This window comes from Alosa alosa, chromosome 15, assembly GCF_017589495.1.
Source record: "Alosa alosa isolate M-15738 ecotype Scorff River chromosome 15, AALO_Geno_1.1, whole genome shotgun sequence".
In the NCBI taxonomy this organism is placed as follows: domain Eukaryota; kingdom Metazoa; phylum Chordata; class Actinopteri; order Clupeiformes; family Clupeidae; genus Alosa; species Alosa alosa.
The window spans coordinates 8,306,123-8,316,290 of record NC_063203.1 but is presented as its reverse complement, the minus strand read 5'-3'; the positions used below and the strand labels follow the sequence as shown (position 1 = coordinate 8,316,290).

Here is a 10,168-nt window from a genome sequence, read left to right as displayed (position 1 = left end):
GTTCCTTGAAGAACCATGTTATTCCAAGAACGCAGGGGCTCTTCTGAGAACTCAAACGTGCCTTGATGCTCTTAGAGGTCTCTGCAAGAACCTTAACGATTTTTCAGTATGAAAGGAGGTTCCTCAAAGAACCGAATTTAATCAAGGTTCCTGGAGGATCTCCAGCTGAGAGAGAGTAATTTTCTTGAATTTATCTTTTACAGGCCTACGTTGCTGTGTACTGATTCAAAACATAAAAAAAGTTAGTTAGTTGAAAAACTAGCCGAGCATAGGCTAGGCCTAGGCTACTGCCTATGCCAAAATAGCAGGCAAGTTAGGCAACATGGTCGGATAACTCGGCACACAGGTGTTGCTCGAGGCGATGACGCGCGTGTGGAATCTTCTTTAAAAATGGCAACAGAATTTGACAGTTGAGTCAACGTAACTACAGGAGGTGAGGTGCAACATTTTGACAGCCCTATCTCAAGCTTTTTTAATGTTGACGTTTGTCAGAAACAATACCTTAAATGATACATATCCTACATATTAAATGGAAACGAGACGTTTTAACCATAACCTCATTATAGGCTATAGCATACAACTAAAGGTTAGGTCAACGTGTCATCGTTAGTGAACGCTAACGTTAACTTTTTGTTTAACGTTAACATAACGTTAGAGCTCAGAACTAGCCTTATTTAGCCTACCGTTAGTTTGTTAAGTTATAAGATAGCATTATGCCTGGGCTTGTATGCTATGCTTAAACTGAATGTTAGCCAAATATTCTGTCTCTTTTACTCCTTCAGCACAGACTTTTCATCTTCCCCTGTTTCCAACTCTCCTGAAATGAAAGCTAGCTGCTAACGTTAATGGAGGAAGTCCTGACGTTCATACTGCTGCACACAGATCATACAGGTCCTATTTGATTAAATTTCTATGTATGGTAAGTGTATAGCATGAGACACAGCTTTACTTAGTGTTCTTCATTTGCATTCATGCAAAACAACAACCAGTCATTTAAAATATAACGTTAGGCTACTCCATCTCTATGTTTAATTTCAAAGGTATCCAGTGTCATGACATTTGTGCTGCTGCTCTAAGCACCCTTTCCTCCGGGATCGCACAGGACCAGGATATGCATGTAAGTAGATTATTAAAGTCATAAACATACAGGTAGGCCTACTGGCTGTAGTGAGGGTCCTTTTTTAGCGCACCTAACAAATAGGGATAATGGGATGGGATATTCCTGTCAGGTGTATTCAGGCTGTTGTAGTCTGCTCACTTACAGATGCAATTGAATCATGTATGCCTACTATGACACTCTTCCCTTCTGTTGGTATGTTGCTTAGGTGGCAGCCGGTTAGCGCTTCGGACTTGCAACCGTAGGGTTGCCGGTTCAAACCCCGACCAGTAGGAACGGCTGAAGTGCCCTTGAGCAAGGCACCTAACCCCTCACTGCTGTTGTTGCAGGCAGCTCACTGTGCCGGGATTAGTGTGTGCTTCACCTCACTGTGTATTCACTGTGTGCTGAGTGTGTTTCACTAATTCACGGATTGGGATAAATGCTGAGGCCAAATTTCCCTCACGGGATCAAAAGAGTATATATACTTATACTTATAGACCCTTTCAAGAGAGTTCCATTATCAGCATCATAGTTGGCCCCACAAGACTTCCTTTTTAACATTCCATATGTTATCTTAATGCAGAGGAAGTAGATTGGGGCCCAAATAGAACGTTCAAGCATTGTTTTTGTTTTTATTGTTGAAAGGGTCTATACTTAACACCTGTATAAACCAGGCCATTGCATTTGAATTTTCCTTTAATTGGTTTATATAACCTTTCATATTATAGTTGGTTGGGAATGCTAAAAACAAATTCAAGAAGGAGAGAATCCCACCGAGCCTTCCTGAAATTGGATACCATTGAGCAAAGCATGGGAAAAGGCAAAATTCATCACAGGCAAGTCACCTTTTCCTCACAAAGCAAAATGCATCTGTATCTCAAGCAGAAGCTTTCAGAATTACACTTCAGTGTTATCCTTATTGAGGTTTACTTTGATTCCAGGACAAAACTCAATCCAATGTGAGGGAAACCACACTTTTTTTTTTCTATTCACACAGATACCTGCTACCCAGGATGCAAACACTGTAGTTCAGGTATGGTGTGTATGTGTGGGGAGCGTACCTATGTTCCCCGGGTCCTATGTTCCCCGCTTTGTATGGGACCGGGGAACATAGGACCCTTTTTTAAAACCCTAACCCCGAGCGGGGAACATAGGGATGACCCCGTATGTGTGTGCGTGCGTGTGCGTGTGCATATATGTTCACTGATGATCTTTTTACACTGACTGAGTACACTACTGAGGTTGTAGATGTTCTCGGTGATGAAAGCGTATCCAAATCCAATGTAAGTTTTCAGATGATGATTAAACATCATATTACTACTTATTACATTTCTTTAACCAAATTGACCTTTACTTTAAATTGAATGTAACATTTACAGGACAATGAGACAAAAATGAAGGAGGAGTGTTGAAAAGTAAACCCTGATCTAAATACGATTGAAAACAGAATGAGGAGAACAATCAGTGACAGAGTGGCATTTATTCAACGCCACTCCACACAGGAAATCCTTACCGAATACCCAGCTTTACACCACATTTGAACTGTGAGTTAACATTTGGCATTTAGTTCACTGCAAATTAGGGGTTAACGATTTTGGAAAAAAATCTAATTGCGATTTTTCTCACCAATATTGCGATTGCGATGCGATTATTTTTAAGCTCTTTATCTTCTGTCTTATTCAACAAAGACAAGCAATATATTATTCTATAGTATGACCAACACAAAATTAGAGTTAAACATAAACTGTTCCTGGAGCCCACTTTCCTGGAGCCCAGGCCTATGTTATGATGGCATTAGGTCATTGAATAAGATTGATGAATGAAATATTTTTTATTTAACTATTTTAATCACATTAGTAGACCTATATTTGTTGAACTTCCAGCCTTGTAAACATTTAATTATTCTGATTCGTTTCTATTTCGTTTCTATTTCATGTAGATATGACCTTCTTTCGTTAGTTAGCAAATAGGTCTACATGTAGTGGCACTGACACGGCTTCTCCTTGTCCTGTGCTCTCTATACACGCACGGGCACACACACAGACCCGCTCCTCTCCTCTGTAGGCTACTTGCACGTGAATCGGAACAAACTACTGTAGATTGTTGTAGCCCAAATAAATGCGGCCGAATGACCGTTCTTCTCGGTGTTAACTAAAGGTTAGCATCATCAACACCGCAGCGCAATACGCATGCATGCAAATTAACTAGTTTGTTCATATCACAACAAAGCCAATCGCGGAGACAAAACTCTTTAAACAGGCAAAGTTATCAGCAGTTAGCAGCATGTATGTAGCCTAGAGCCTTAGCTGGTAAGCTAATGTTAGAACAGCTGGGTTTTTGGTGGTTAGCTGTGTCAACTACTTGTGGATAACATTATGCATCAATTCATTTATCGCAAATGTCCCCACTGTCACTGTACTCCAGTAAACAAAGTCCCCAGTGCACAGGTGAATGGCTGCTGTGCAGCCTAAACAGTCGTGGAGTTTTAATCGTCAGCTGGACAAGTAAACGAAGTTACCAACCAGAGTAGCAGCACAGGGGAATTATGAACTAGAACCAGGGACATGGCAGGTTCGAGCAAAAGGTAATGAAGAGGTTTATTTTTAACCAAAGTAGCTCTACTGATCAGACCTTTCTTGACACTGTTAGCTGGTCCTCTTGTTTACGTTTTTTGCTTCTTCGGTGGTCGGTGAGAAGAGTCGGTGGCGCGTCTGCAAGCGCAAGTATAAATGCGTTTTGGTGACGTCACATATTACAAATCGCAGCCTTTGCGGTTTGAAAATCGTGTTTCATCATATCGCGATATTATCGCAAATGCAATAAATCGTTCAGCCCTACTGCAAATTATTTTTCAGATGTTCTTCTGCCAAGCGAACATGTAATTTGTTCTCATTAGGGCTGTAACGATATACGATTCGAACCTGAAATCGCGACATTCATATCCACGATACTGTGTCGCGGTATGAAAAGGCAGAATCGCGACACACCCTTTCTAGTGTTTCACGCACTGCTTTGCAGCTTACGCGGCCGCAAAAGCAACCCACATCTCCCGCTTTACTTATCGGTAGCCCACGTTGTCCAAAACAAATAAATAAATAATAATTTCATACCTCTCCTTGCTTTCATTGTAGACTATGTGTGCAACTTTACCAAACAGTATAGAAGTAAACCCCCTCTCCTTGCCCCGCTCTCTCTCGCGCTCCCTCCCTCTCACTCTCTCTCCTGCTCAATGAACACTCGCGACTTAAAGGGACACCAGGCAACGTTTTCGTGTTAATTACTCATCTTCGTAAGTCGGTATATGATTAAATGACTCATTACAGGGCGAATGAAGACTCTCTCGCCCACCCCTACTGCCTGTAGGAAGAATATCCCGCTTGCAAGTTCAGTGTATCGTGACCCGCTAACCCGAAGCAGTTTCAGTTTCCATCCTGCATCCACAGCACAGAGGGAGGCTAACTAAACGCTTAGCGATTGTTGCAAACGGTGTATAATGGCAGAGCCGGGCGGAAGAAGCAGCGAAAACCCTTGACGGAAGATGCAAATGCAAAGAAAAGGAAAAGCGCTTCAGACCGAGCGAGGGGGAGTTTCGTAGAGAAAAAGCATCAGGCTTGCCTGGTGTCCCTTTAAATAAAACATTCACAATCGTGAACGCAAGGACGCATAGAAGACGACTAGCTAAATTACTATTAAATCCGCTTAGCTATCATTGCTGCACATATTTGTTTAAAACTCGTTGAAGCTCGCATTGAAGTTGACTGATCATCTCAATACCAACGTTTCCCAAAAGGGCCTGTCCCAAGGAGAACAAGTATTATCTTGAAACTTAAACACACATGGGGAAACTGAACAGTCCAATCAGTAGACTATGATAGGCTAAGCTAGCCAACTATGCTACTTTGTTTACAACATTTCCAGGCTTCAACCAGACAGCTGAATTAAAGAGTTGTAATAAAAAATAGTAGGCCTAGGCTATAGGCTAATCTGCATAAAGTGTGCTGTCATAAATATCAGTCATTCAGAAAAATATAAAGGATATAAAATAAAAGATATATTATATTGTAATCTTCTGGTGTTCTAAGGGAGACTATTAAAATATTGTTTAATAAAATGTCTAGCCCCCAAAAAAAAAAAAAAAAAAGAAAAATCGAGATTCATATCGAACCGTGGGTCAAAAATCATGATACAAACCGAATCGTGAGGTTGGTGTATCGTTACAGCCCTAGTTCTCATCTTTTTAAAGGTTTTCTCTGAAATTCAGCACCTGCATAACATTGTGTAACATTAAGTGTAACATTAAGTACCAGGCCTGTGAGGAGACAACCTACAAATACAAAGGTATTAAGAAGTTTGATTTACACTTCATGTCATTACTGCTATAAAACTGTATGGAATTACAAGTATGTTATTACTGCTAAAAGACTTATCCAGTGTATTGTTCAAATTCAGGACTCGCAGAGCGGCCATATCTGTTTGGGGACAATCTTGACCGGCTCATACTTGGATAAGGTACAGTAAGAGTACCAGTTGAGAGAAAGTGGATTAGAGCATTATGCCCAATATTCCAATATGTGGTTTAATGTTCTGCATTTTTCATTAGTGGGTCACTTTGATACTAAGAGTATGATTCTAGGTACTGACTGTATGATATCTGTACTTTTCCTGTGTATATCTGTGTGTGACTGTGTTTAGAGATAAGCAGGAATATTATGACTTTGCAGTGTTTCACTGTTCTGCATGGCTGCGTCAGTAGCTATCTGCTCCGGATTGCCAGGCTGCCACTAATCAGGGTCTGATTCAGTGTAGTCCACGTGAGATGGGATGACCAACGCCATCTCCCGTCAGCCTGGAAGGATACTTAAACCCTAACTATTTCCTTGTCTAGTTAGAGCAGCTGATGGATCTTTAGGTGAAGTCATGCTGTCTCTCCCTTGATGCACATCATTGTAAATAAACTCTGTTCCTGATTTTTCATACTATTGGTCTGACTGGGTCTCTATTAAATCTATGGTATCAAAATTACCATCACAGTCATTTGACACTGTTAGAAACTTCCCCTGCCAATGGGCTTGAATATCACCATTGTAAATACTGTTATTCTGCACTTTTCAGATATCCAAGACACCCACACCTACCCTATGCATGAGAGGCAACCCCTTCGAGGAAGACACCACCATTACACTTTGCATGGACGGACAAGACGTCGTAACACCAGAAGATGTGTCGATGGGCATTGGAGCATTGCTAGCAGTTTATTTCATTTTTAATATGGAATACCTGTCATTTCTGCAGTGCATGGCAGGGATCAAATCAAATCAAAAGCTTTCATCAGCTGTAATGAGAATGTTCAACATTCTCCTGTAAAATATGTAATGTAAACATGTGTAACTATTGATCAGTGTCATTTATTAATAATGTTTCTATGTATGAATGTATCTATCTATTAATGTATGTATATCTTTTTTTCTATTCCTTGTTTTTGTGTTGTATTTTCTGTAACTTGCTGTGTAATAAATTCTTGAAACAATGTCATTATTGCCTATTTATGATAGCATTATATAAGTTAGCAAGTAAGTAGCCTAAGTAAATAAATAAATAAATAAATAATTTTTAAAATGATAATTTTTACTGTGTGAGCCGACGTAGCACATTTTGACCCATCATATTTTGTTAAAAACCAAACTGAAATTAATCTAAGCTCATGCAGCCATTTCTACAACTCAGTTGCTACATATTAAGCACAAAAATATTAAGTTCATGAATTTAGTAATCACATTTTTAACCACATTTAAGTCTACTATGTTTTTAAAGTCAATATTTTCCCCGCACATAGGCTACTGTTAAAAATAGGTTATAGAAAATAAAAATGGGCGGATCATTTGGGGGAAAAAATGTTATTACAGCTAGAGTAGTAGCTAAGTAGTAAGTTTATCATTGGTTTGGGTTAAGTTTGTTTTGGGGGACAGCACTCCTATAGAGCATCACAGTCCCGCCCACAGGATTTTCCGGAAGTAAGAATTCAATGCAATTTCTCCATTGACAATTCGGGTATAAGCCATAAAAACTTAACTGCACATGGTAGACTCAAAACCAGCTACGGCTGTACTAAGCGATTGTGTATGCTCATGTAGACGCCAAAAGTTCACGGGGCACTAACCTCATTTTGAGATAAATGTATTTTATTCGCGATGTCTTGGATAAGTACTTTAAGGTCACTTGGAAAGGCCGTTAAGGTCATAGTTTGAAACTTTATCAGCGAAAATTATTGACAAAGATGGCAGAGTCTTTTACTGCCTATGGCGAAAATCTTAATGTGAATAAAAACTTTCTAGACGAACATAGGTACTATCAACAAGGATTGTGGTTTATATATCACACGAACTTAGTCAGGGCCAATACACCATCAAATAGAACACTGCAAATGCTAGTTTGAACACTTAAAGGGCCAGTATGTAGGAAATAATGGAAAATAAACTGTAACCATTCCAAAAATGATCACCATATGTTGTCAGAGAGTAAGGAAACACGATGAATTGAAGTAATGGCTTATTTGACAACATTACTGTAACCCGTAAAACCCATGAAAAAAAATGAGTTACGGGGCGGAATCTCTTGGAATTTTTAGTTTATGTTTTAAACGATTAATTCTAGAATAGTGTATTAATAATGGGCTGGCGTGTCCTCCTATTTGTGTTGCCAAATTAGCAAAGGCCAACTGTCAACTTGCTGTCAATTGTAGTCATGAACGCCTACGAGAGGCAGGTAAATCTCCAAAATTAAAACAAGAAACAAATTAAATGGAGGAGCTTCCTGAGATGGTGACGTCTTCGTCAAACGGAGAATATCAAGTCTGACGCAGAGCTGGCCATATTTCTCCACAACAGGTAGCCTAGGCTAAACTTCATCTGCATCGCTAACTTCAGCTAAATATTTTACGTTGGTTAGAGAGGTATTTTTTGTTTTCACTGTTTCCGTAATGTGTAGCTGGGTCATGGTTGGAGAAACGTTAAAGCAGCTGCAGGTCAACTAACGTTAGCTAAGTCTTCATTACATCTGGCAACCCAGAAGAGGCTCGCGTCTGGTAGTCTAGAGAACGTTCACCAGTGTTTTGATTTTGGCCTACAGAACGTTCGGTAACAATCCTACAAATCGCACCTTTAACTTTTCAGGTAGCCGATAGGCTAATCATTAGCCTTTCAGTCATTAGAATGTCATTATAATACTGCTAACATTAGCCTACATGCTGCAATACAGGTATGAAATATATTATGTTTTAGTGACCTTGTTGTTTCTATGAACATGAATTGTTGTTTATATGAAACATCAACTCAGTCGAGGCATAAAAAGCCCTGTATATCCCCATTAAGAACTTAAAACTTTGAACTAGCTAGCTAGCTGATAGCAAAGCTGGATGCTACCACCGGGTAGACACTGCAGTAAAATGGTTAGCAAACCGTCCATGCCCCTGTGAATATTTCAGTTTCAAGGACGAAATCAAGAGTGTCCAAAGGGGTGAAAACCAGTTTAAACCGGGTCAGATTATTGACTGTTGTGTGTCGAGGGTCAGCTTGTGGGTTTTGTATGGGCCAGCATGAGGGACAAGACCTATCAAACCTACGAAGTTGTGTGGTGAGTTTTGCAGGGAGGTTGGTAATGCTAGTTAACATTAGCTAGGCTACTGTAGCCTTCATACTGTACGAGCCATATCATCAATCATTAACCTAGAAATACTTATTAGTACATTTAATGAACATTTTGTGTAATAATTAACAGCAAGTTAATAAACTGAATATGGTGGTCCAGACCATGCATCAGGATGGCAGTCAGATACGAAGCACTGCACAATGTTGCTAACGTTAACGTTAACCGCTTTCACACACACGATATATAAAATACACGATGGTAAATATAACATTCAATACCAAAACACTATTATTTACACAATTACTCCTGAAATAACTGCTATTAACTACATAAAAATCATTGTTTGGAGGAAAGGGTTCGCGTGCTGTCGCCGGTTGGAAATGATTTCGCGCTGGTTCGTGCTGCTTATATATTTTTCAGTGAGGCGCGGTTGTTTATGGGAAATTTACTTCCGGAAACTAAGCTCTCTTGGAGGAGGGGCGGGACTGTGATGCTCTATAGAGTGTCCCAGTGACGCCACTTCCATTTGCCTCCATGGGACCTATCTTTCAAAAAATTTTGAACGCCAGTCTATGGCAAAAAAGAAATGATTTTCTGGTCCCGGTTGACTTGTAGGGATGGGCAAAGCGAGGCTTTATGAAATACTGAAACGTTCGAAGCAATTGTGCCGAACAACAATTCCGACACCTCAGAACTGTTTAGGGTGAAACAAATCTGTCAAATTCTTCGTATTGGAGATGTCGTCTTTAAAGTTCGTAGCTCACTGTGTTACCGGTGTTCAGTCTTTGTCAAAAGCTAAGCAGTCATGCCCTTGGTCAATTACTGGATGGGAGACCATGAAGTCACAATAAGAATCTTATTGCTGCGGTGTTCTCTAAATCACTTTCTTCTTATAAAAACTCTCGATTTTTTACCGTTCTGAGAGTTTAGTTGACTTCATCATTAACTGTGTGGTTAATGATGAAGTAAGAAAACATACAGATACGATCTGAAACAATATGGCTACCTTACAAATCAAACGGGGATCAAACCACATTTAAGCAGCCTGGGCTACCGTGCAAAAAACACTCTCACTAACCACTACACCATCATGGTTATTGCTTAAGATAAGTCTACACTGTTAATTGAACGCGCGGGCACGCCTGCCGACACCAGTGAAATGCACCAAGGTTCGCTTAACTTTGGTCACATGACATGGGGATTTTGAACGATGTTTCGAAGCTGTGGTCACATGACATGGCGGTTTTGAACCACGTTTTGAAGCAGTGTTTCGAAACACGTGTGCTTCGAAGCCTCGACACTGATTCGAGACGTCGGTTTCGAAAGTCACACCCCTATTGACTTGTGCCTTGAATTACCCATAATGATGTTTGTCAATTTTAAAGACAATTTTTCATGTTAAGACATTTGCAGTTTGTTTCGTAA

General features: G+C 40.0%; 2 long non-coding RNA genes across 3 annotated transcripts; both read left to right on the top strand.

Annotated features, from left to right (window-relative positions):
- Nucleotides 1–59: 59 nt before the first annotated feature.
- On the top strand, nucleotides 60–1,935 carry LOC125308356. 2 transcript variants are annotated; one of them, XR_007195867.1, is made up of 4 exons: nucleotides 60–433; nucleotides 783–919; nucleotides 1,041–1,117; nucleotides 1,828–1,935. It is a non-coding gene; the product is annotated as an uncharacterized LOC125308356 (long non-coding RNA). The 2 variants fall into 2 exon arrangements; XR_007195866.1 differs by lacking the exon at nucleotides 1,828–1,935 and having other exon boundaries at nucleotides 61–433; nucleotides 1,041–1,411.
- A 105-nt stretch (nucleotides 1,936–2,040) lies between these two features.
- Nucleotides 2,041–6,621, top strand: LOC125308355. The gene is made up of 4 exons (XR_007195865.1): nucleotides 2,041–2,643; nucleotides 5,343–5,437; nucleotides 5,549–5,608; nucleotides 6,212–6,621. It is a non-coding gene; the product is annotated as an uncharacterized LOC125308355 (long non-coding RNA).
- Nucleotides 6,622–10,168: the final 3,547 nt, after the last annotated feature.